Source organism: Trichosurus vulpecula, chromosome 4 (genome assembly GCF_011100635.1).
Source record: "Trichosurus vulpecula isolate mTriVul1 chromosome 4, mTriVul1.pri, whole genome shotgun sequence".
Classification (NCBI taxonomy): domain Eukaryota; kingdom Metazoa; phylum Chordata; class Mammalia; order Diprotodontia; family Phalangeridae; genus Trichosurus; species Trichosurus vulpecula.
The window spans coordinates 338,096,044-338,119,305 of NC_050576.1; positions in this window are offsets into that span (position 1 = coordinate 338,096,044).

Sequence of the window (23,262 nt, forward strand, 5' to 3'; positions counted from 1 at the left end):
GAGAACTTGGGATAGCTTATGATAGACATTTTCCTAAAAATCATCTCAAAACAATTTGAGAATTCACTATATGGAGCCTATTTATGCTTTGCCCTTCTAAAAGGCCAGGGATTTCATAGAGAAAGTAGTTTTGAGAATGGTGGAAAGAGTAGCCCCAGACCATGTGACTGCATGAACTGGAGTTCCTGGGAAGATTTTAGTAGTTGCCTTTCAATTTTGCTGGTTTCAGAGGGTCAAAGGATTCAGAGTTCAAAATGCCCATCTCTTGGGAGTGCTGGATTTGTAGTCATAGCAACAGTCAGGGAACATCAGTGAGCAGGGACAGGAGAGGAGATTGTCAATTATTATTTTACAGTGGCTACAAGTAAGCTCAAAACACAGATTTTTTTAAGATGGCTATGTAATCTGAACATAAGGGCCCCTAATATTAGTTTGATGGCTCATAATATCTGAAATTATATTTTTCTGATCCCAAAACTGAAAATTTTAGGTTCTTGAACACTGTTTTTTGGAGAAAGACTGCATTCATTATTGTAAATTGCAGTGATGCCTGCCTTTGGCTATTTCTCACGGTGCTTCCAGGATGAGTACCTGAAGTAATTCATGTCAGAAAAAGAATAGGTGAAACAAGTACAAATTCGCAAATGTGAGTGGTTGTTTTAAAATGTACAATCCCTAAGCGGCTCCATATTTTAAGTATAAAATAGAAGGGAATGCTATAGGCCAGGAGGATAATGTAGTAATAATTTGTTCAAATGAAGAAATCAATACACAGTCTTTGAAAGTCCTGTGTTTGGGAACACATGGACTTTCTGAAAGTGGAGGTGATAATGAGCATCAGAGTGTAGAAGAGAGAATACTGGACCTGGAGTCCCTTCACCATTCTGTCATTAATTACTGGGTAATGTTAGGCATAAGACTTCCTCTTTAGGCCTCAGTTTTCTCATCTATAAAAGAAAGGTCTTGGAGTAGGTAACCTTTAAGGTACTTGCCAGTTCTGATCCATGAATTTTGATACACACAGAAAGATAAAAATAATCTCCATTGCTAATTTGAATGTGAGGTATATCGTATGGCATAGAGTACCAGCATTGGAGTGGGGAAGACCTAGATTAAAATGTTGTCCCCCACTACCCTCTCTTCTACCCTGCCACTAATTAAATCAATCACCATGGGAAAATCACTTAACTTGTGTGTCTCCTTATTGGTAAAAGGAGATTGCTGTTACTTACCACTACGGGGTTATGTAATGATCAAATAAGATGATATATGTAAAGTACTTTATGAATTTTCATGTACTGTAGAAATGTCAGTTACTATTATTTTCTACCTCCTGGCTTATTTGTGGGTGCGTCCTCATAGGATGAAGGTCCATACTAGGATCATGGAAGTAGCTAAAAGTTCTGCAGTGGAATGCTGATAGTCAGAGTGATTGACACTAGGATGCTGAGGATGACTGAGAGCAAACAGCAGCCATTCTAAGACCATTACGATCAGTGGTTAGACCTATAGTCCACCCAAATCAATTTTCTGTTTCTGACAGTGGCATCAAAGGGTATGTTGAAGAAACACATGATTATTCTAGGTGATACTAACCTCAGAGCTATGAAAGATATCACAAGACATGCTAAAAATGACCCAGGGTGCAAGTAGCAGCCCGGGGTTAAGCTAATCCTTGTTTTGTCTTTTTGGCCTGCTGGATTTGTATTTTTAACCAAGACTGCATAATATACTGTATTATTACAAATCATTAATTGCTGCAATCTACAAAGAATTAATTACTTAAAGGACAATGGAGAAATGCATGGTGGGAGCAAGTAGAGTACAGTGAAGATAGATTTTGACCAATTGGGGGAGAAAGGATATTACTAAATATACATATGATGGAGAAAGTGAGGACAAAACAGATTTTGTTTTTGAAAGCACACTTAGTTTATACTAGTTTCCTCTTCCCATTCCCTTTTCCATTTTTTTTAAGCACTCACAAGAACTAGAGCCAGTGACTTTATACCACTCTTTGGTAGTATAAGGAATAAAAAGGAGTGTTACTTTGAGGGACAGGGTCAAAGGAAGGTTTGTTTTCCTTAATAGGGGACCCCTGAGCATGTCTGTAGACAGCAGGGAAGGAACCATTAGGGAAGCAGAGATTGAAGATGAAAGACAGAGAGCAGCCATTAAAAGAGTAAGGTCATAGAGGAGGTGGTACAGGATGGGATCAAGGGCACAAGTAAAGGAGTGAACTTTAGTCAGCATTTTCTGCCTCTAAAACTATGTTTGCCAATAAACTAATGAAATGGAAAAGACAAAAAAGGCATAGTTCATAAAGTTATGAAATATTTATTTTAAATTACCTTTGAAGCTTAGAAAATAGGGAAAAGTGTTATTTTATGGCTCACATAACAATACAACACTGGGCAAAATGTTAAACTAAACAGCCTCAAATGTACGCTACACCCACATGCTCTTATTCCACGGAAGTACTAATTTGTGCCTTCTCAGTGCTAAAAGTTATGGGTGAGGGGCCATGATGGCAGAGTGGCATTTTGTAAGAAGGTCGAGAGAAGGAGGTTTTATATTTTATTTTGATGACAATTACTTGTCTCTGGGTTACATCAGGTTTTTTTATCCTTCTGGTTGAAACTTAGTGTACTGGTGGATATGTGACTTTTGTTAAGTTTGTTCTTACGTGTTCATTATTTGTTGGTATGTATACTGGTGTCTTCTGCCTTAAAAGAAAGGGCTAACCTTGGTCAGGAGGAGCACTTTCTTTTTTAAGGCAAAAGGGAAGAATGGGAAGTTGCATGAAGACATGGAGGATGTTGTTTTTTATTGTTCAGTCGTTTCAGTGGTGCCTGAGTCTTTGTGACCCCATTTGGAGTTTTCTTGACAAAGATCCTAGACCAGTTAGATGTTATTTTTTGTTCTTCATAATAATAATACCTATAACTAGCTATGTTTTTCTTTTGAAAATAAAATTTCTTAATTAAAGACATAACATATTAGTTTGCTTACTGAGCTCTCCTGGCTATATTTATATGTAATCTACATTGCCTACTCATTCTGGAATTTACATAGGTTACTAGGTTCGAGATAGGTACAATATATGACTTCAGCAGGTGCCTCTACGAATAGACAAGGTAAGGATCATAAATCAAATTGGGACAGAATTACAAATTTTATGATGATGAAACATCACACAATGGATTATGTCACAACTTTCCTACACAAGCGGGAGCAGTCTCCCACAGACTCGGATGCAAGAGTTAGGGTTTCCTTTATAGCAAATCCTCAGAAAACTCATGCTCATAGGTAAAGGAAGATTTCATGCCATTTGTGGCTAGAAGACTTCTCCTGACTCCCCTGTCTTAGCCCAGGATCTTCCAGCTGTTCCCTGCTGCTTTTTGGTTCCATCTCCCACGATTTTTTGTCGTGGTCCAAGAATTCCTTTATTCTTTTTTGTACTGTCCTGTCTGTATTCTTATCAAGGCCTGGAAGCTTTCCACTATTGCCACTATTACAGTCCATCTCCATGGCTGGCATTTGCTGTACTGTCTGAGTGTGTTTTTGTTTCAGGGGAGTACTATCCATCTTTGACTAAGATGCTTCCTGCATCTATCAGAGTCTGATTAACAATAAAACTGAAAATTATGCACCCTTATTGTCCCCATTTTCCAATTGAGGAAATTGAGGCAAGCAGAGCTTAAGCAGCTGGTTGGTGGTCATACAGCTATTAAATGCCTGAGGCTAGATTTGAACTTAGGTTTTCCTGACTTCAGGCCCAGCACCCTATTCTCCATGTCATCAGTTGTTTCTAAGGCTATGCAATCAAAACACAGCCAGGTCTGACCATGCTAGAAACCTTTGAGGAGGGGTCTGACAAAAGACTGTTCTCTTCTAGAGCCAGGTGGGTCACTGAACAATGAATATTTTTGGCAATTCCAGAAGACCTTCTATTGAGGTACGGAGGGGTCATAGCCTGCATTGGTAGAGAAAACCAATGTACTACTAGAACTACTCATCACTTGAACTAATAAGTAAAAGATATATAATACTATCTCCTCAACTTACTCAAATAAAGCTTCAGAGTGCCATGTGTGAGAACAAGCATATCAAAATAATTATTATTCTGGAGAGATGGAAGAAAATTTTCCTTCCTCCTAAATATCTGTAAGTGGAACCTCTTCACATGCAATATTAATAAAAAGCTCATGAAAACAAATGTTAAGACTGAAAAATCCTAGGAGGTTAGATTTTCAGAGTTCACAGACATTCTATAGTTACTATCCTTGATCTAATTGCATAAAGATGTAGGTTAGATTGCAGAAGTTCATGTGTGAAGCCAAGCACTACTCTCTTACCATCACTAATTTACACTTGCTTCTAAGGGGAATGCACAAGCAGTTGTAGTTTCCAGGAATTCAGAAGTGATTTTGTGATCCCATCTCTTCATGGTTCAGTGCTTTTGTTTGCTAGCATTTTGTACTATCTGCCTCGAACTGGCAAATATTTTGAAATTTTTATTTTGTTAGTTTCCTAAAAACTGTGCCCTGTGTAGCTGAGAAGAAAATCTAGAAAAAAAGGTCTTTTTGTCCATGTTCTGTCCTGAATGGCTTTTTTTTTATCATGCAACACTAGTCTTTTTCTAAATGTCAATATTATTTGACCTTTCACTGAATCTTCATAATTGTACCTATTTCATTTGGTAGGAAACTGAAGACAGGAATTTTTTTCTTTTCCTTTTTTCCCCAAATATTGAGAAATAATGACCTTATAAAGTTATTTCTCACAAAGTTGAGAGGAACAGCTAACATACTAGATGGCCATCTAAAAAACAAATCTTGACAGGCTAGATTATTGGACTGAATCTGGTATGTCGAAACTTTGTTTTTGTAGATTTTAAAAAATTGCATCTAGGTCTGCATTCACAAAGTGAAGAAGGTAGCTAGGAACCTGGACAACTCAAGCTAAGTCTCTTCTTCCCCCATCAGTTCCCTTCATATCTTTTGGTTTGATTTGAGGAGGTTGAGAGAGGTATTTGTTGAGTTATCTGGACTTTCTCAGGACTGTATTTTCATCTATATGTAGAGAGGGAAAATCTCTTTATCTCCCTCTTTTAATTTCTCCATCTTCAGTTGTCCTTATGTATATCTTGCCACTAGACCCCTCTGGAGGAAAAAATGAGGCTGGTGACTTTGCACAGCCCTCCCACACTTAAATCAAATTCACTCACAACTCACGACATCACTTTACTAATGTCATGGCCCTCTTTGAGAATGGACAAATAACGACTGATAATAATAACTGGCATTTAGTCATAGGTTCCCAGTGGAAGCATAAGGAAAGAAGAAAAGATATGAAAATTTTGAAAAACCATTCATACAAATTTCATCTGTTGTGTAACAGAATTAAAGCCATAGTGATTTACATTATTTTCCAAATAAACACATAAAATGCAAGTTATAACCACCCAGTTGTCAAGTCTGCCGACAGGTCTTAAAAGCAAGTGTTGGCAGGTGAGTGTGTTGCACATTGTTGGGAAGTCCAGCATACATTGGCAGGAATATGTGTGTGTGATGACTTGTTTACAATATGATCCTGTACAGCTACATGACCCAATATTGTGTCATCAAAATTTCAATGCAGGGAAAAAATGACAAATTCACAATAAATGATTAATTTTAAGATGTGCCATTTAAAAATATTTTATATTTTTTGAAATGATGCAAATTAAAAAAAAACCATGAAAGTAACTTTCCAGAGGAGGGCTGAGTAATTTTTTTAAAAGGGGGCAGTACACTAAATAATTTTAGAAACCTCTGGTTTATAGTGCTTCGAGGTTCCTAAACTGCTATCCAAATATTATTATCTCACTTTATCTTCACAATAACCCTGGGAGGTAGGTATTATTTTTAATAGCATTTTATTTTTTCCAATTACACATAAAGAAAATTAACATTCTTTTTTTAAATAAAATTTTGAGTTCCAAATTTTCTACCTCCTTTCCTTCTCCCCACCCCACCAAGATGGTGAGCAATTTGTTATGTGTGCTATCATGTAAAACATGTTTCCATATTAGTCATGTTGTGAAAGAAGAAACAGTTTGCAAAAAAAATGTTTGCAAAATAAAGATAGTGAAAATGTTATGCTTTGATCTGCATTCAGACTCCAACAGTTCTTTCTCTGGAGGTGGATAGCATTTTTTCATCATGAGTCTTTTGGAATTGTCTTGGATCACTGTGTTGCTGAGAAAAGCTAAGTCAATCATAGTTGGTCATTGCACAATGTTGCTATTAATATTGTTCTCCTAGTTCTGCTCATTTCACTTTGTGTCAGTTCATGTTAGTCTTTCCAGGTTTTTCTGAAATCTGCCTGCTCTTCATTTCTTATAGCACAATAGTATTCCATTACACTCACACGCCACAACCATTCCCCAACTAATGGGTATCCCCTCAATTTCCAATTCTTTGCCACCACAAAAACTGCTGGACAAATATTTTTGCCCATGTAGGTCCTTTTTTATGATCTCTTTGGGACACAGACCCAATAGTGGTATTGCTGGATCAAAGGGCATGCACAGTTCTATTTGCCCTTTGGGCATAGTTTCAAAATGTTCTCCAGAATGATTGGGTCAGTTCACAACTCTATCAACAATGCATTAGTGTCCCAATTTTCCCACATCCTCTCCAACATTTATCATTTTCCTTTTTTTTCATGTTAGCCAATGTGATAGGTATGAAGTGGTACCTCAGAGTTGTTTTGATTTGTATTTCTCTAATCAATAGTGATTTAGAGCGTTTTTTCATATGACTATAGATAGGCTTGGTTTCTTCATCTGAAAATTACTTGTTCACATTCTTTGACCATTTATCAACTGGGGAATGACTTATATTCTTATAAATTTGAATTACTTCTCTATATATATGAGAAATGAGGCCTTTATCAGAGATACTGGCAGTAAAAATTGTTTCCCAGTTTTCTGCTTTACTTCCAATCTTGCTTGCAAGGTAGGTACTATTATTATCCGTATTCTACACACAATAAAATTGAGTCAAACAGAGGTTAAGTTATATACCCAGGGTCACAAGGTAGTCTAAGAGAATTTGAACTCAGGTTTTCCTGACTCCATGTCCATTGCTATCTCCACTGTGTCACCTAGCTGCCTAACTTTCCCTCATTCCTACTATTCTTTCTGGTCTCATGTCTCCTCTGGCACTGGGATTTTAGCTCATAGCTAAATTATCTTCTTTTCTTCCTTTTCTCTCCTTTTCTTTCTTATTCCATAGAACCTAGAAAAATAGGGCAGATCTCTAAATTATTGGGTCTTGGTTCATGCTTTATCATTAGGCCAAATTTGGTTCATGCCTTAGTTCTTAGGGCCCAGACTATCATTTAAATTTTGTGCAGTTTATAGTACATCAGGCAAATATATATAGGCATGAAGTTACTTAAGTGTATGTCTTAGTTATCTGGTTTCTAAGAAACTGAAAGCAGAGTGTGTCTACATGAGGCAAATTATAATTTTTAAAATGAACAAATGCTGGTCCTACACTTAGAATGCAGGTCGACATACTTAATGCTTCAATTGAGCAATCATACAAACCAATAGACATTCTGAATTTTTTCTTATAGTCATTTCAGTGCACAAAGTATCTGACTCCCATTTTTCACTTTTATGTGCTATATATTAGATCTCAAATGCTTGAATGTCTTGGCCATTGTCCATTTTAAAGGTATAATTCAGCCACTATAAAAGTATACCTCATTAGTGATATCTCTATCTCTGACTAAGAAGAAGATTTCCTATTACACATAGGATGCAATATAATCCTGTGTGAACACTAAAAGGTTTGATTCTGTAGGCAGATCATTGAGCTTCTTAGTCTCCCTCCCTTCTACTTCTATTCTCTACCCCTCCTTTCACCCAAATTTTCAGTTCTGAGTCATGACTATTGTGGGACTGGTATTTATAAAGCCTATTAAACTCCTTGGTTGAAGAATCCTTTATTAGTACAATCTTGATGTTATATTCTGAGGAAGTGTCTCAGGTTTGAGATCATAGGGTTTATATACCTGAATAAGAATACTTTATGGGACCAATTTATAAACATTTAGTTTTTCCTCTCTTTTTAAAACTTAAAATATATTTCATTTATTTCATTGTTTCCAAATTACATGTACATTTTTAAACATTATTTTTTTAGAAAATTTGAGTTCCAAATTCTCTCCATCCCTTCTGCCCCTCCCCTTCCCTGAGAAGGCAAGCAATTTGATGTCAATTATGTATGTGAAGTCATATTTCCATATTAGCCATGTTGCAGAAGAAAACGCAGACAAAAAAACAAGGAAAATAGAGAGTAAAAAAATATGCTTCAATTGGCACTCAAATTTATCACTTCTCTCTCTCTGGAGGTAGAAAGCTTGTCATTTGGAGTTGTCTTGGATTATTGTCTTGATCAGGGTAACTACGTGTTTCACAGTTGATCATCATTGCAATATGTTCTTACTATGTATAATATTCTCCTGTTTCTGCTCACTTCACTATGTGTGACTAGTTTATGAACATTTACTGAAAAATTTTCCACTGATTCTTTATCTCTTAAGCCCAAATATGGCCTTTGATTTAGAAGCAAAATCCATAGGTTCTTTTAATACCTGTATTTCTATTTTTTAAAAGCCTAACTGATGATTTAAAACGCTATTATAGGCTTCCTTAAAGTGAATTATTGATACCATAGAGCCTTCCTGCATTCAAGATTGCTACCATTCTTCTATGTTCAGGACATAGATCATGCTAGAACTTAAGGTTGTATTATTGTTTTTACGAGGGAGACTGAGTAATGTGTAAAAAAGACTCCTGAGGTAAGTGATTTTAAAGCCATTTGTCCTAAGAAGACATACAATGGGTTTCAGACATGATATCTGTAAGAAAAACTAAAAAGGGAAAAAAAGAATTCCAGTAGACTACCAAGTGCTAAAACAGAAAGTACTTTAAAACTGTTTTTTTTCTTGTTAATATATAATAACAGTCAGAACATGGGATATTGGTTAACATGTTGGATTTGGTGTCCAAAAGATACAGATTCATCTTCTGGCTCTGGATCTTATTAACTGAATGACACTGGACAGATCTTTTAACTTCTATATACTGCCTGCAATTTTCTAGGAATTACTGGCTAAGTCTTAGACCAATTGTGATCTGCATTGGTGGGTAATATGTAGTAATTTGCCCATTGGCTTCATGAATAAATAAGATTAACCAGAGTAAGTATAGAAGTAAGTTACACTTGTTACATAATGAAGTAATATATTTCAAGTTGGAAGATAAAGTAGAGGTAGTCAACTTTATTTTTAAAATAAGAGAAACTATTTATATACATAAGAATTCAGTTAGGCAACAGAATTTTAGTTCTTGCTGTGACAAATTATATTAACCACTGGAATTCAGTATCATCAAACTTCTTTTCAGAGTGTTTCCACAAAAATATCCACAATATCATTTAGAAAAGATATAATGATGCATTGGAAAGAGAAATAGACTGATAATCAGCCAGTAGGGGCTCCTGTCTTAGCTTTGCCTCGAATTAGCTCTACAACATCCTTCCTGGGTCTAAATTTCCTCATAGTAAAGTGTACCATTAGAATTGTGGTTATAATGCTGGGAAATCAGTGGCTCACACACACTCACAAACACACACACATATACATACATACATATATATATATACTTTTGACCATAATGACTAACCTCATCATGAAGACAATATGTCCAGAGGGTTATGTGCCTAGAAATACTTTAAATGAAAGCTTGTTGATGAAGACAATTTTGATGAAAATGAGCTAGCAAATTAACATCTCTTCTGAGTTAAAGGCATAGAAGAGGTAGGACAAGTCATTGTGAATTTTGGGTAAAGATTGAAAAAAAGCCCTTTGTGTGCAATTGTCCTTTGGAGCTTTTAAGATTTTCCTGTAACATAAGCTATTTGACTTAACACAAAATTACCACCCACGTTCCATGGAGGGTAGAGTTTCTTGGGATTAAAATGTGTGCATTTGTAAAAAGCTATATTATAGTATCCCTTTGTGTCCGTGCCTCTGGCTGCCTTTTTTTGGTTCCAATTATCCTAGTCAAATGAAGAAAGGTTGATTTGACTTAGTTAATTTTTATTCACTATGATGACAGACTATTTCAGATACCACTGCTGTTGTCCTGTTTTCTATGCTTGCAATCCAGCTCTGTCTCAGCAGATCCTACAAAACTCAATACCATAAAATTAGATATAATCCAACCCAGTCCAAACTGACAAGCATCAGGTATATGGTCCATGATTAGCCACTGGTTTCAAGTTTTGCTTTACTGACATGTTGTGTATACACTGGGTATTGATGCCTCAGTTAAAGGATTAAATGCTTTAAAACCTGTCAGTGGAGCAGGTGAGCCCTAATAGTGTTCCATCTTTAGAAAGGATGCCTCTGCTTCTCCTGACAGAGTAACTAAATGGCCTCACTTGCTTCACTGTCAGGTTCTGAGTGACTAGGACTTCCCCTTCATATACTCCCTTTAGGTAAACTATAGATGACAACAGTGCAGAATTGTCAGCTAAATGTGCTCTGTTTTTCAACCATCACTGGGAGAGAGTAAAACTCTCAAATAACCAGCTAGTAAATTACCTGAAGGATAGCACAGACTGGAAAAGAGGGCATTGGGGCAGGAATCAGAAAAGGTGGGTTCTAGTCTATTCTACTACTTTTGTAACCATGGGCAAAACATTTGACCTTTCTGGGCCTCTGTTTTCTCTCATAAAAATGAGGGGCCGGTATTAGGTGATCTCTAAGGTGCCTTGAAGTCCTAAAATCCTATGACTTCAAGAGCTATTGAAAAGAGAGTTGTGCTTTGGCATCATATAGATTCATGTGAAAAGAGGCCTTCAACCCTTGTGGTTTATATACATTTTTGTTATCTAAAGTCCCTCTCCTCAATATGATTGAGGGATTTTCTCCACAAGCTAAGTGAAGTGGGCAGTCACTGTAGTTTTTTAGGTAGCTTAGGTCAGAAAAGTATTTACCTTAAAATACTTTGATAAAGTGATGGAGTGAACATGACATTATTTGCTTCATTTATTCATTCATTTAACAAGCATTTATTAAGCACTTACTGCATGCCCAGGGATAAGCTACAAGCTAGAGATAAAAAACAAAGAAAAAAGGGAACCAGTGTCTGTTTTCAAAGAGCTCATATTATGAGGGTAAACAACAAGTCCACCAATAAGTAAATACAGGACAATTACCAAAGAAATAAATAACAATTTTCAGATTGAGGGAAGGCACTAGCAACTCTAGGGATGAGGATTGGTCTCATGTGGATGTGGAACACAATCTGAGTTGTGCAAAAGGGATATGGGGGGGTACATTCTAAACACAGGTGCACAGCCTGCGTGAAAGTGCAAGGGTGGCAGGTGGAATGTCATTTATGAGGAGAGCGAGGCAGCCAGTTGGGCTAGAATGTTGAGTATGTAGGACAATAATGTGCAATAGTTTTGGAAAGGTGGGCTGAATGGGTAGCACAGTGGCTAAGGGCTCTGGACTTGGAGGTAGGAAATGTTTTCCCCCCAGTCACTTTTCAGTCATGTACAACTCTTTGTGACCACATTTAGACTTAGGGCTAGAGGTTTTCTTGGCAAAGATACTGGAGTGATTTGCCATTTCCTTCTCCAGTTCATTTTACAGATGAAGAAACTGAGACAAGCAGGGTTAAATAACTTGCCTAGGGTCACAGAGCTGGTATGTGTCTGAGGCTGGATTTGAACTCAAGAAAATGTGTCCTCCAGAGTCTGAAGAAATGTGGATTCCAAGTGTCATGAATTTGAAATTTGTCTCAGACACTTCCTACTATGTGGTACAGGGTGAGGCTCTTTATCTCTCTCAGCCTCAGTTTCCGAGGAGGTTTGTGAACTGCCTTATGACATAATATCTACCTCACAGGGCTTTTGTGGGGTCCCAGTTACATATTATGTCATAAAGCAGTTTACAAACTTTGAATTACTACATAAATGCTAGCTTTTATTGTGTAGGTAGAATTGACAAGACTTGGCAACTATGGCAGGTGAGAAGAGAGAAGGGAAGGCTTGGAACAGCCACTCTGGGGAGTGAGGTAGTGAATAAGGAAATAATACAAGGATTGCCATTCTGCAGTGAAGACCTGGGTTGAGATCAGACAGCATGAACTTGGACTGAACTCAGAGAAGCCTGATTGTGTGATTTCCTTACAGAACTACTGTTCAGCCAGAGGTAAATATGGAGAAGGCAGAAGGAGAAGGGTCATTTGGATTAAGGTTTGTCAGGGAATGAGTGAGGATAGGACAAGGGAGCAAGGTATCCAAACACAGAGTTAGTTGGACTGGTTAACTATAGGGGAGAGAAGGAAATGGCAAACCACTCCAGTATCTCTGCTATCAAAACATCAAATGGGGTCATGAAGAGTTGGACACAATTGAAAAGAGAAGGGGAAGGAATGATAGTGAAATCAGAGTCTGGGTAATGGCTGCTGAGCCATGATGGCAGAGGGATGTTTTAGAAAATGCAGAAAGGGTCAGGTAGGAGAGCTGATCCTTCTCTTGGTTCCATTTTTTGGGGGGTGCAGAATTCATTGATTGCAGGGAGGGGAGAAGGGGATATGAAGCAGGACTTGAAAGATTAACTAGAGGGCCAGTGTCTTCTGCAGGGATAAGTAGTAGAAGATAGGAGTAAAAGAGGAAATGTTCTAGGATAAAACAAAATTTGTTAACAGTAGATCGGGAATATCCAAAAGGTACTGTTCAGAGGGCGATCTGGCTTGATGGGGACTAGGATAGGCTTGAGGCAGATGGGGATGAGGGAATGAAGAGTGGGGACTAGGGAGGAGTATGTGTTTTCCTTAGGCAGTTGGTGATTCTATTTTTTTGAAATTACTATTACTAAAACTTAAATACACAATAAGAAAAGAAAAACAAACATATTATAAACTTATGTACAAAATTTTTAAAAAGCATCATGTGTACAGAAAAATGTAAAAGAAGATTCAAAATATATAGCAATAAATTTCAATTTCAAGAAAACCCATAGAATAAATACTGTGTATTGCGTTAAGAACTGTCCATCTTTGCTTCCTTATAAATTTTCTTTTGTTCTCTGCTGTGCACTTTTTACTTTGTTCTTTTTCCCCCCTTCCTCCCAAAACCCCCTCAAGGCTACAATTAAATGTGGAGATGTATCTATATTTATCTATTTATGTATATACATATATGTATATATGCATATATATATATAAATAGATAGATATTGGTAGGGGATTCTGTATCACTGGGATTATAAGAAGAGGAGATATTTGCAATTGTAGGATTTGGAGGAAGTATTTTTTGACTAGGGCTATCATCCTTAGGATTTCTGTAAATGATAGAGCATAGTGACAGTTTAAATTATCTCAAAAATTGCCCTATTCTCCACTTCACAATGTGTATATATAAGCATGACTTGGTCCACACAAAGTTATTTCTTCTTTGTTGCTGGTTTTTAAAAAAATGGGAACAGTACATGTCCACTAGACTGCCCGGTTTTTGCCTGAAGGGTCACAAAATGATCAGTGTGGTTATTCATGGGGAGATGATTTTTTGTGAGTATTCATCTGACTCTGTGCTTTGTCTCCACAGAACGTATGTCTAGAATGTATTAGGAGTGTCATCTACATAACATAAGAACAAATCTGAAATTTGTCAGTTATTTAGTTAACTAGTTCCATGTAAACGATCAGGATGAATGATTTGGGTAACTCAAACATCTACTAACTCAGGCCCCAAAGGAGAATTCGGAGGTGAAATTATCTAGGCTGCCTGTCTCCATTGATTCAGACAATTAAAGAATTGTTCATTGAATGTGTGCACATAGCACAAAGTGAAGCAGAGATTGGACCAACCAGACAATTTACTGGAATGAAAGATGAATTAGTTGTTTGGGTATAAGCCATTTTTTTTCACTAATAGAAATTCATTTAACATGGCATTGGGATCTTAGAATAATAAATCCTGTACACACCTTTTCAGGATGCCTTTAGAAAAGCTGTTTTTCATTCCCTGAGAGGTGTTAGGAAGTCACAGTGAAAGAAAAACATTGCATTTTCCTGAATTATCTTTCTTGGAAAGTCTTTCTAAATTGGGTCACATTTCCATCCTGACTTTGTTTTGATGTAGTATTTCAGTGTTAGGTGGGTTCCTGTGATATACATTTACTAATGATATTGCTTAGTATCCTGATATTGTTCTGGCAGGAAAGAAGGAAGGGGAGGAAGGAGGGAGAAAAAAGGAAGACAGAATAAAGAATTTAGAACACTAAAATTTATTCCTACTTAATTTTTAGAACTATGCAATGATTGTTAGGATCTTTTTAATCCATGAATATGATATAGACTTATTTACAATTTCTAAGTTTAATCTGAATTCAGAAGCAGTTTTGTTCATTATTACCTTTATGAAAAACTAAGCTTTATTTCACCTGGACTCGTGATACTGCCTCTAGTATAAACATACTGTGTTGGTACAATGTTAACTTGCAGATTATCCCATAGGATGCTGGGGAATTTTTATCAAATGTCTTCTGGGCATAGATGATCCCAACTAACACTGATAGGATCATTGGTTGTGACAGTGAGTTATTCGGAGAAAGTGAGAAGTAGCAGAAAGTATTCTGGGCCTAGAGTGAGGAGACGTAGGTTTGAATCTTGGCTCTGCCACTTATTAGCTGAATCATTTTAAGCAAGAAATATAGTTCTCTAAGCTCCAATTTCTTTGTCAATAAAGTGCAGATAATTAATTTTATATCATATAAGCCACAGGGTTATTAGCATAAGTATTCCAGTCATATTGATATATTTGTTGTCTCCCACATGTACAACATTCCTTCTTCTCTCTCTCTGGCTTTGTAAGGCATTCTCCCATGCTTTGAATGAATTCCTTCCTCTCTTTTGCACCTCTACCCAATTACCATGTATTTCCTCATATCTATTTCATATTTATTTATATGTATACTAGGGCTGCTAGGTGGCACAGTGGATAGAGTGCTTCATGAGTTCAAATCTGGCCTCAAACACTTACTAGCTGTGTGACCCTGGGCAAATCATTTTACTCTAAAATGTCATTTTATTTGTAAAATGAACTGGTGAATGAAATGGCAAACCACTCTAGTAGTTGCCAAATAAGTCCAAAGGGAGTCATGAAGAGTCAGACATGACTAAAAACAACAAATATGTATACATGGTGTTCCCCAAGATTGAAAGTAAACTCCAGGACAGGGAGTGATTCTTTTTTGTTCTTTTTTCTCCAGAATTTAGCAAAGCATCTTGGGCCTTGAAGGCACTTTACAAAAAAATTACTGTGTGTATGATATTGTCACAGCCTAAATATTTTACTTGCTGTGTCTAAAAATTTTACTTAAGTAAAAGAAATGGGGAAACTAGGTGTCACAGTGGACAGAACATGACCTTGGAGTCAAGAAAACCTGAGTTCAAATCCAGCCTCAGACTCTTTACTAGCTGTGTTACTCTCGGCAAGTCATTTCACCCTCTTTTCCTTAGTTCCTCATCTCTAAAATGAGGAGAAGGAAATGGCAAACCATTCCAGTATCTTTGTGAAGAAAAACTTAAATGGGGTCACAAAGAAGTCAGACATGATTGAAACTACTGAACAACAAAATGAAGACAACCTTTAATATTGAGTCTCTTCCCATGTACCTTATATTTTCCAAGCTAAATAGTTCCAGTCCCTTTAGCCATTTATTATAACACATGATTTGTAGACCCTTTATCATATTCAACCTTGTCTAGACACACTATAATTTTCAATTAATTCCACAAAAGTTATCAAGTGTTTGTTTGCACGACACTGTGGTAGTTTTTATTAAAGGGTCTATGATCAAGTAAAGGCAATAAAACATGGTTGGTTGGTTGTTGTCCTTCATTCTTGAAGAAGACCAAAATGACATCACTATTCTAGAAGTCAAATTTCAGTGTGTCCGACTGTGGTCTATCAGACCAATATTAGCTTGGGATGCTCTACCACAAATAGTTAGGCACAAATAGTCCATGTGAACATTTGGGGTGGATTCTCCAAATATGCACATCCTGTGTTTCTGTTGAGCTGTTTCAATTCTGCTTTGCTCATAGAGCACAGCACCTTCTCTGATGTGAGCATGCCTTGTTGAGTGGTCCTGTGCCAATATCTCCCCTGTCACAAAATCAGTTCCAAAGTTCTTGAGAAAGGCCTTGAGAGTGTCCTTGTATCTCTTCTTCTGACCACCATGTGAATGCTTGCCCTGTGTGAGTTCTCCACAAAATAGTCTTTTCAGCAATTCGAAAAATGTTGCCAGCCCATCAGAGTTACACCCTCTGAAGCAGAGTTTGAATAGCTGGAAGTTTGGTTCAAGAAAGGACCTCAGTGTCTGGTACCTTATCCTGCCAGGTGATCTTCAGAATCCTCCTAAGACAATTCAAATGGAAGCAATTCAGTTTCCTGGCACAGTATTAATAAATGGTCCAGGTTTCACAGGCATATAACAATGAGGTCAGCACAACATCTCTGTAGACCTTCAATTTGGTAGTCAGTACAACAAAGCATGATCAATTCTGTGCTGCTTGTGCTAATTTTGGTCTAACAATTAACACCAAGCTGCCACCACCACACCCTATGTGTGTGGAACCATTGGTTACAACAAATAGAGAAGTTTTGAGTGCTGTGATAAGTTGACTTAACTTGGTAGTGTACTTTCCAGGGATGTACACATTGATAATTAGGTTGATGGACACATTGCCAGAGCTAGCTCAGTATTTGAGAGTATGAGAGAGAAGAGGTATGACTGACTACCAAACTGAAGGTCTGCAGAGTTGTTGTGCTAACCTCGTTGTTGTATGCCTGTGAAACCTGGACAGTATATGAGCATATACACAAATTATCATAGTACCAGAAAGAATGTTTTGATCAGATAAACTACTCCCTAGTAGGTATTTAAAGAACAGCCTGATATGATATCTGCTGTCTTTGGAAGATCATGGAGAACAGGAGAGTTACTGCAACAACACAGTGGATAAATGACCCCATTTTTAAACAAAGAGAAAAGTATGGCATCATTAGGCCAGTGAGCTTGACTTTGCTTTTCGGTAAAGTTATTATATTAAAGGAATGGTTAGGAAACATCTGAAAAAGGAAGTAATTATCATCGAGTCAACCCAGTTTCATTTGGAATGGGTTATGTTAGACTACCTTTATTTCCTTTTTGGAGGTAATTACTAAAATCATAGCTCAGAGGAATGCTACAGAGTTTACTGAGCTTTTTAGCTAAATAATTGATAACTGCTGTTATTCTATTCTTGTAGAAAATATGGAGAAAGCTAAATCACACTACAATTAAGTGGATTTTTGAACTGGTTGGATGGCTAGATCCAAAGAATAGTTATTAATAGTAAATTTGTAAATAGGTCTCCAATGGAATACTCCCAAGATCTGCATTAGGTCCAATACTGTTTATCATTTTTATCAATGACATGAATAAAGGCACAGATGGTATGCTCATGAAATATGCAGTTGAGACAAATCAGGAAGGAATAGCTAGCATGCATGATGACATTCAGAATTCAAAAAGAACTTGACAGATTAGAACTTTGGGGTAAACAGAATAAGGTAAAATTTAATAAGGATCAAATAGACTTACACTTGGGTTCAAAAAAAGTACAAGATGAGGGAGGCATGACTAGACCATAGCTCACTGACAAAGATTGAAGATTTTTATGAACTGTAAGCTCAATATAAACCAATAGTGTTTTGGCAGCCAGGAAAGCTAATGTGATCTTAGGTTGCACCCAGTGGATCATAAATGATCTAGGACTAGGGCAAATAGATGGTACAGTGAATAGAACAGTGGTCCTGGAGTCAGGAACTCCTGAATTCAAATCGAGTCTCAGATAGTTACTAGTTGTCCCATCCTGGACAATTTATTTAACTTCTGTTTGCCTCAGGTTCCTCCACTTTAAAATGGGGTGACAAAAGCACCTATCTCCCGGAGTTATTGTGATAATGAAATGACAAAATATTTGTAAAATGTTTAGTATACGTGTGGTACATGATAGGTGCTTAATAAATTCTTAGTCCCATTCTCCTTGCTAATAATATTGCTGTACACTACCCTTGTCCGACAACATTTAAAGTATTGTGCTCAGTTTTGGGACCACATGACAGGAAAGACATGAATAAATTGTCCAGAAGAGGATAGCCAGCACAGTGAAGAGTTTTGAGTTCATGTGAAATGGGGGGTGTTTAGTATAGATAATATAAGACTTTGGATGGTGGTGGTCATGAAAACTATCTTCAAGTACTTGACTGTCATATGGAAGAGGGATGAGTCTTGATCTGTTTAATTCCAGAGGGAAGAATTAGGAGCAAAGAACAGAAATTGAAAAGAGGCTAATTAGGCTTTATGTCAAAAACCAGTTTCTAACACATGGAGCTATGCCTCCTTGGAATGGATTGTCTCAAGAGGTAGTGAGGTCTTCATGCAAAGTCTACATGGCCATTTGCTAGATATGTTGTAGGGGGGATTCTTGTTTAGGTATGCAGTGGATTATGCGGCCTCTGAGGTCCCTTCCAAATTGGAGTACATGTAATTTTGTGGAGAGATGGAGAGGGAGAGAGGAGGAAGAGAGAGAAGGGATAGAGGGAGAATAGAGAGAGGGGGAAGGAAGGGGGAAGGGAGGGAGAGAAGGGAGAAAAAGTGTGTGAGAGAGAGAGAGAGAGAGAGAGAGAGAGAGAGAGAGAGGAGAGAGGGAGAGAGGGAGAGGGAGAGAAAAAACTACTGAAATGTAGGAATCACTTCTAGCTGGGAGAATTAGGGAAGTTTTATGGGAGGAGGTGGCATTTTAGCTGAGCCTTGAGGGAAATAGATTTCAAAAGGCTGAGATGGGGAGGGATTTCACTCCAGGCATAAGGGACCATATATCCAAATTTATGGAGGTAGGAGAAGGCAAAATAAATTCAGGGAGTAGCTTCTATTACACTTTGGTCAGAATGCAGAGTGGTTGAAAAGAAGTTGTGTAAATAAGGCTGGTAAAGGACAGTGGAATCTGACCCTGGACTTTTTCAGGCCAGGGTAAGAAGTTAACAGATGATAAAAAAGAGTTTACAGATGGTATTAACCCAGAAGAGATAGGTGTTATATGACAAAATTGCGATCCAAGAAGATACTGATAGTCTTAAACAGGGTTTTTTAACTTGGTTTCTTTTTTTAAATTTAAATTTATTCAAAAAAATTTTAAAAAATTTAAAGATATTTAACTTTTGTTTAAAATTTATTTAATTTATTTCATTTAAAATTACTTGATAGCTGTATTTCAACATAATTGGTTTCCTTTGTAATCATATGTATTTTATTTATGTATTTAATATCCTTATTCTGAGAAAGGACCTATAGACTTTGCTAGACTTCAAGATGATTCATTTTGGACACAACAAATGTTGGGTCAAATCTAACAAAACAAAATTTAATGAGTTTAAATGTAAAGTTCCAAATTGGCTTCAAAGAGTCGACTGCAGAAGTATAGGACTGGGAAGATGTAGCTAGAAAATCATTCATGTGAAAAATAACAGCTGTTTTAGTGGATTATAAACTTAAGATGGGTCAGTATGGAAAAATGCTAATGTAATTTACAGACTAGTACTAAGAGAAGAATTATTTTTTGAAGACACTTTTGACTCCACTATTATAATATCATCTCTTTAAATATAAGAACTGAGTTGTCTTTGATCCTTAGCACTTATCTGCTGCCTTGCACATATTCATTATTTAATAAATGTTTGCTCTTGAATTCTATATTCTGCCCTAGTCAGATTAAAATGGGAATATTGTGTACTTTGGATGCCACATTTTAAGGAACTATATTTGACAAACTAGAGTGGGTCCAAGGGAGGGCAAATAGGACGGTGCAGAACCTAGGGATCAGGCCAGATAGAGATTTCTTAGAAGAATAAGGAATCGTTAGCTTGGAAAAGGGAAGAATTTTAGGAGTATGACACTATCTTAAAACAAAAAGAGAATTGTCCTGTGGAAGAGAGAATTAACTTGTTCTGCTTGATTGTCAAAAGCAGAAAAAGTATCAGCACTTGGTGGAACTAAAAGAGACACAGATTTCAGTTTTATGTAAGGAAAAAAATCCCTAAGAATAGAGCTATTCAATGATAGAATGGGTAATTATTTGAAGTAGCAGGTTCCTTAACACTGCAGGTCTTCAAGTGGAGGAGAAGTGGCTACTTGAAGGCACAATGGGAGAGGGTGTTCCTTTTCAGCTCTGGGTTAAACTAGGTTTAACCTCTGAGACTCCTTCCAACTCTCAGTATCTGTGATTCTATTCTGTAGCTAACAGGGAGCTATCAAAGGTATTTGTGCAGGTAAATCACATGAACAGAAATGGATTAAGGAGATTGCTTTGGCATCTCTTTGCAGGGTGGACTGAGAAAGGGAGAGACAGTAGTCTAGACAAGAGGAAAAAAGACAATTTAATTGGAATGATGGCAGTGAGGAGAAGACAGATTATAAGAGATATATAGCCTATGATCTAAACACCTCCAAAGACCCTCTTGCATGTGAGTTCATATTAGCAGCATTTTAATTATATCTGTCTCAATTTCCCCCATTCAGTTAGAAAACTAAGATTGGCTAAAATGATTGAAGGGGAAAGTGACAAATGTTGGAGGAAATGTGGAAAAATTGGGTTAATCATTCACTGTTGGTGAACTGTAAACCATTTTGCAGAGCAATCTGGAATTATGCTCAAAGAGTTATTAAACTGCCTATACACTTTGACCCAGGAATACCACTAGTAGATCTATTTCCAAAGATGTTTAGGGAAAAAGGAAAAGAACCTATATGTTCTCAATTGTTTATAGCAGCTCTCTTTGCGATGGCAAAGAACTGGAAATTGTGGAGATGCCTGCCAATTAGGGAATGGCCAAATGAGTTGTGGTATATGATTGTGACAGAACACTACTCTGCTATAGGAAATGACAAGTAGCATGATTTCAGAAAAACGTGGATAGACTTGTACAAAATAATGAACAAAATGAGCAGAAGCAAGAGAATGTTATATACAGTAATAACGATATTGTTATTACTATTACAGTAATTATGATATTGTTATTAAAGAACAACTTTGCGCAACTTAGTCATTTTATGTATTATAAATATCCAAATTAACTACAAAGGACATATGAAGGAAGATGTTATCTGTATCCAGAGAAAGAATTGATAAATAGAAGTATGTATAGAGTGATTTTTTCCTTGCATACACACACACACAAACAGGCACACACATGAATATTTGTGTCTAACGGTAGCCATCTCTAGGGTGGGGGGGTGTGGAGAAGAAAAAAAAGAAATTTACATGATAAATTTATGATATATTTAAAAGCAAGCTGTACATAATAGATTTTCAATTTCATGGGCAATCACATTTTTATTATGCTACTATGTTATGGAAGTGGTTATTTCATTTTATAAATTAAAAATAAAATAAATAAAATTTTAAAAGAAGTTAATTCAGGTTTAGGGATTTATTTGCTTATTATGTGTATAGGTCTAGATTGATATAGGAAAATAATTATAACAAAAATGGAAAAACAAATCAAGGAACAGAAAATAATGTTAGCTAAGTTCTTAAATGTTCTTTTAATACCCTCCTCTCCTCCTCCCATCCTTGTCAAAGAAAAGTTGGAAAATTAGCCCCTCCAAGTCTCACATCTCTGACAAGGGAAGTCATGGATTGGCTCAATCTTTCACTGTAGCCAAAGTACACTCCTGGGCAAGGAGTAGTATGGCTGAAGGCCTTTAGTGAAGTGTTAAGGCTGTGTTGACAATTCTATCCTTTCCCTTTCCCTGTTCATCTCACTGTGTATACGGTCTAGTTCATTTCTTTCCATATGGCTGCCAGTTACATGGAGACCATAGAGGTCCTGGTTTGGTGTGCCGCTCCATTTTGTCTTAGCTTGTCTTTTCCGGTGGTCATTAACGTAGGAAAGATATCTATTACCATCCCTGCCCTCTTCCATCTTAGTGGTGGGGAAAAAATCAACAAAACAAAACAAATTTCTCCCTATCAAAGGCAGCTAGATGGTGTACTTAATAGATCATTGGACTTGAGTTAATTACCTGAGTTCAAATATGGCTTCAGACAACTATGAGCTGAGTGACCCTAGGAAAATTACTTAATGGTTGTCTGCCTCAGTTTCTTCTTCTGTAAAATGGGTATAATATCTACCTCGTGGGGTTGTTGTAAGGATTGAACAAGATATCATACGTGAAGTGCGTTGCAAATCTTCAAGTGCTATATAAGTTCAATTACTGTTATTGTTCTTTTTACCCCTAGTTTACCCCTCTCTATTTCATGAAGAGTAGGGCAAGAGCAGTTCTCATTGTCTCGCTGGTAGAGAAAAACTTCATGCTTCATTCAAAGCTTCTCTCCCTTTCAGAGGGGCAGAAAAATCAGCTCTAGATATTTCAGCCACAAAATGGACAGAATTTGGCAGCTACCTGAGTATGTGGCATGAGGAAGGGGGATAAATATACAATCCTTCATTTAGAGTGAAGAGTCATGCTGAAGTTATGTGACTGGGAAAATGTTGATTTCACCTGTACACACAGAGAAGTTAGGAGTAAGGATAGATTTAGAGAGAGGAAGGAAAGCTGATGAGTTCAATTTAGGACCTCTTTGAAGTTGAGCTGTTTGACAGGTAGTTAGATATGTGGGACTGGAACTCTGGGGAAAGGTAGTAAGTGGAGATAGACTTGGTAGTCACATGCATAAAATGGTAATTTAAACCATGTAAGTCTGTATTTTCCTGGTTAAATTTCTTTTTCTTCCTTCTTTTTGTTTTCAGTTCATTATTTCAGCTCATTGAAATATTTTTTTATATCTTGATTTTGTCACCTAACATAGTAGCTTATAATCATCCAGATTTGTCTCCCATCTGCAAGTATGATAAGAATGATGAGTGCCGACAGGTTTCTCATTACATCTTGGAAACACATTCTGGAAAGACAGCATACTTAGCCTTAGCATCACTTAGCCAAGTCAGGTCCTTATGTGGCTGCTTTGATATCTTTCTATAGAGAGTCATCAGTAGCTATCACTTTTTCCTAAGGGTCGCAATCAGATTTTTCCCAGTCCCATATTGCCAGTAGTTCACTTGGAAATATGAGACT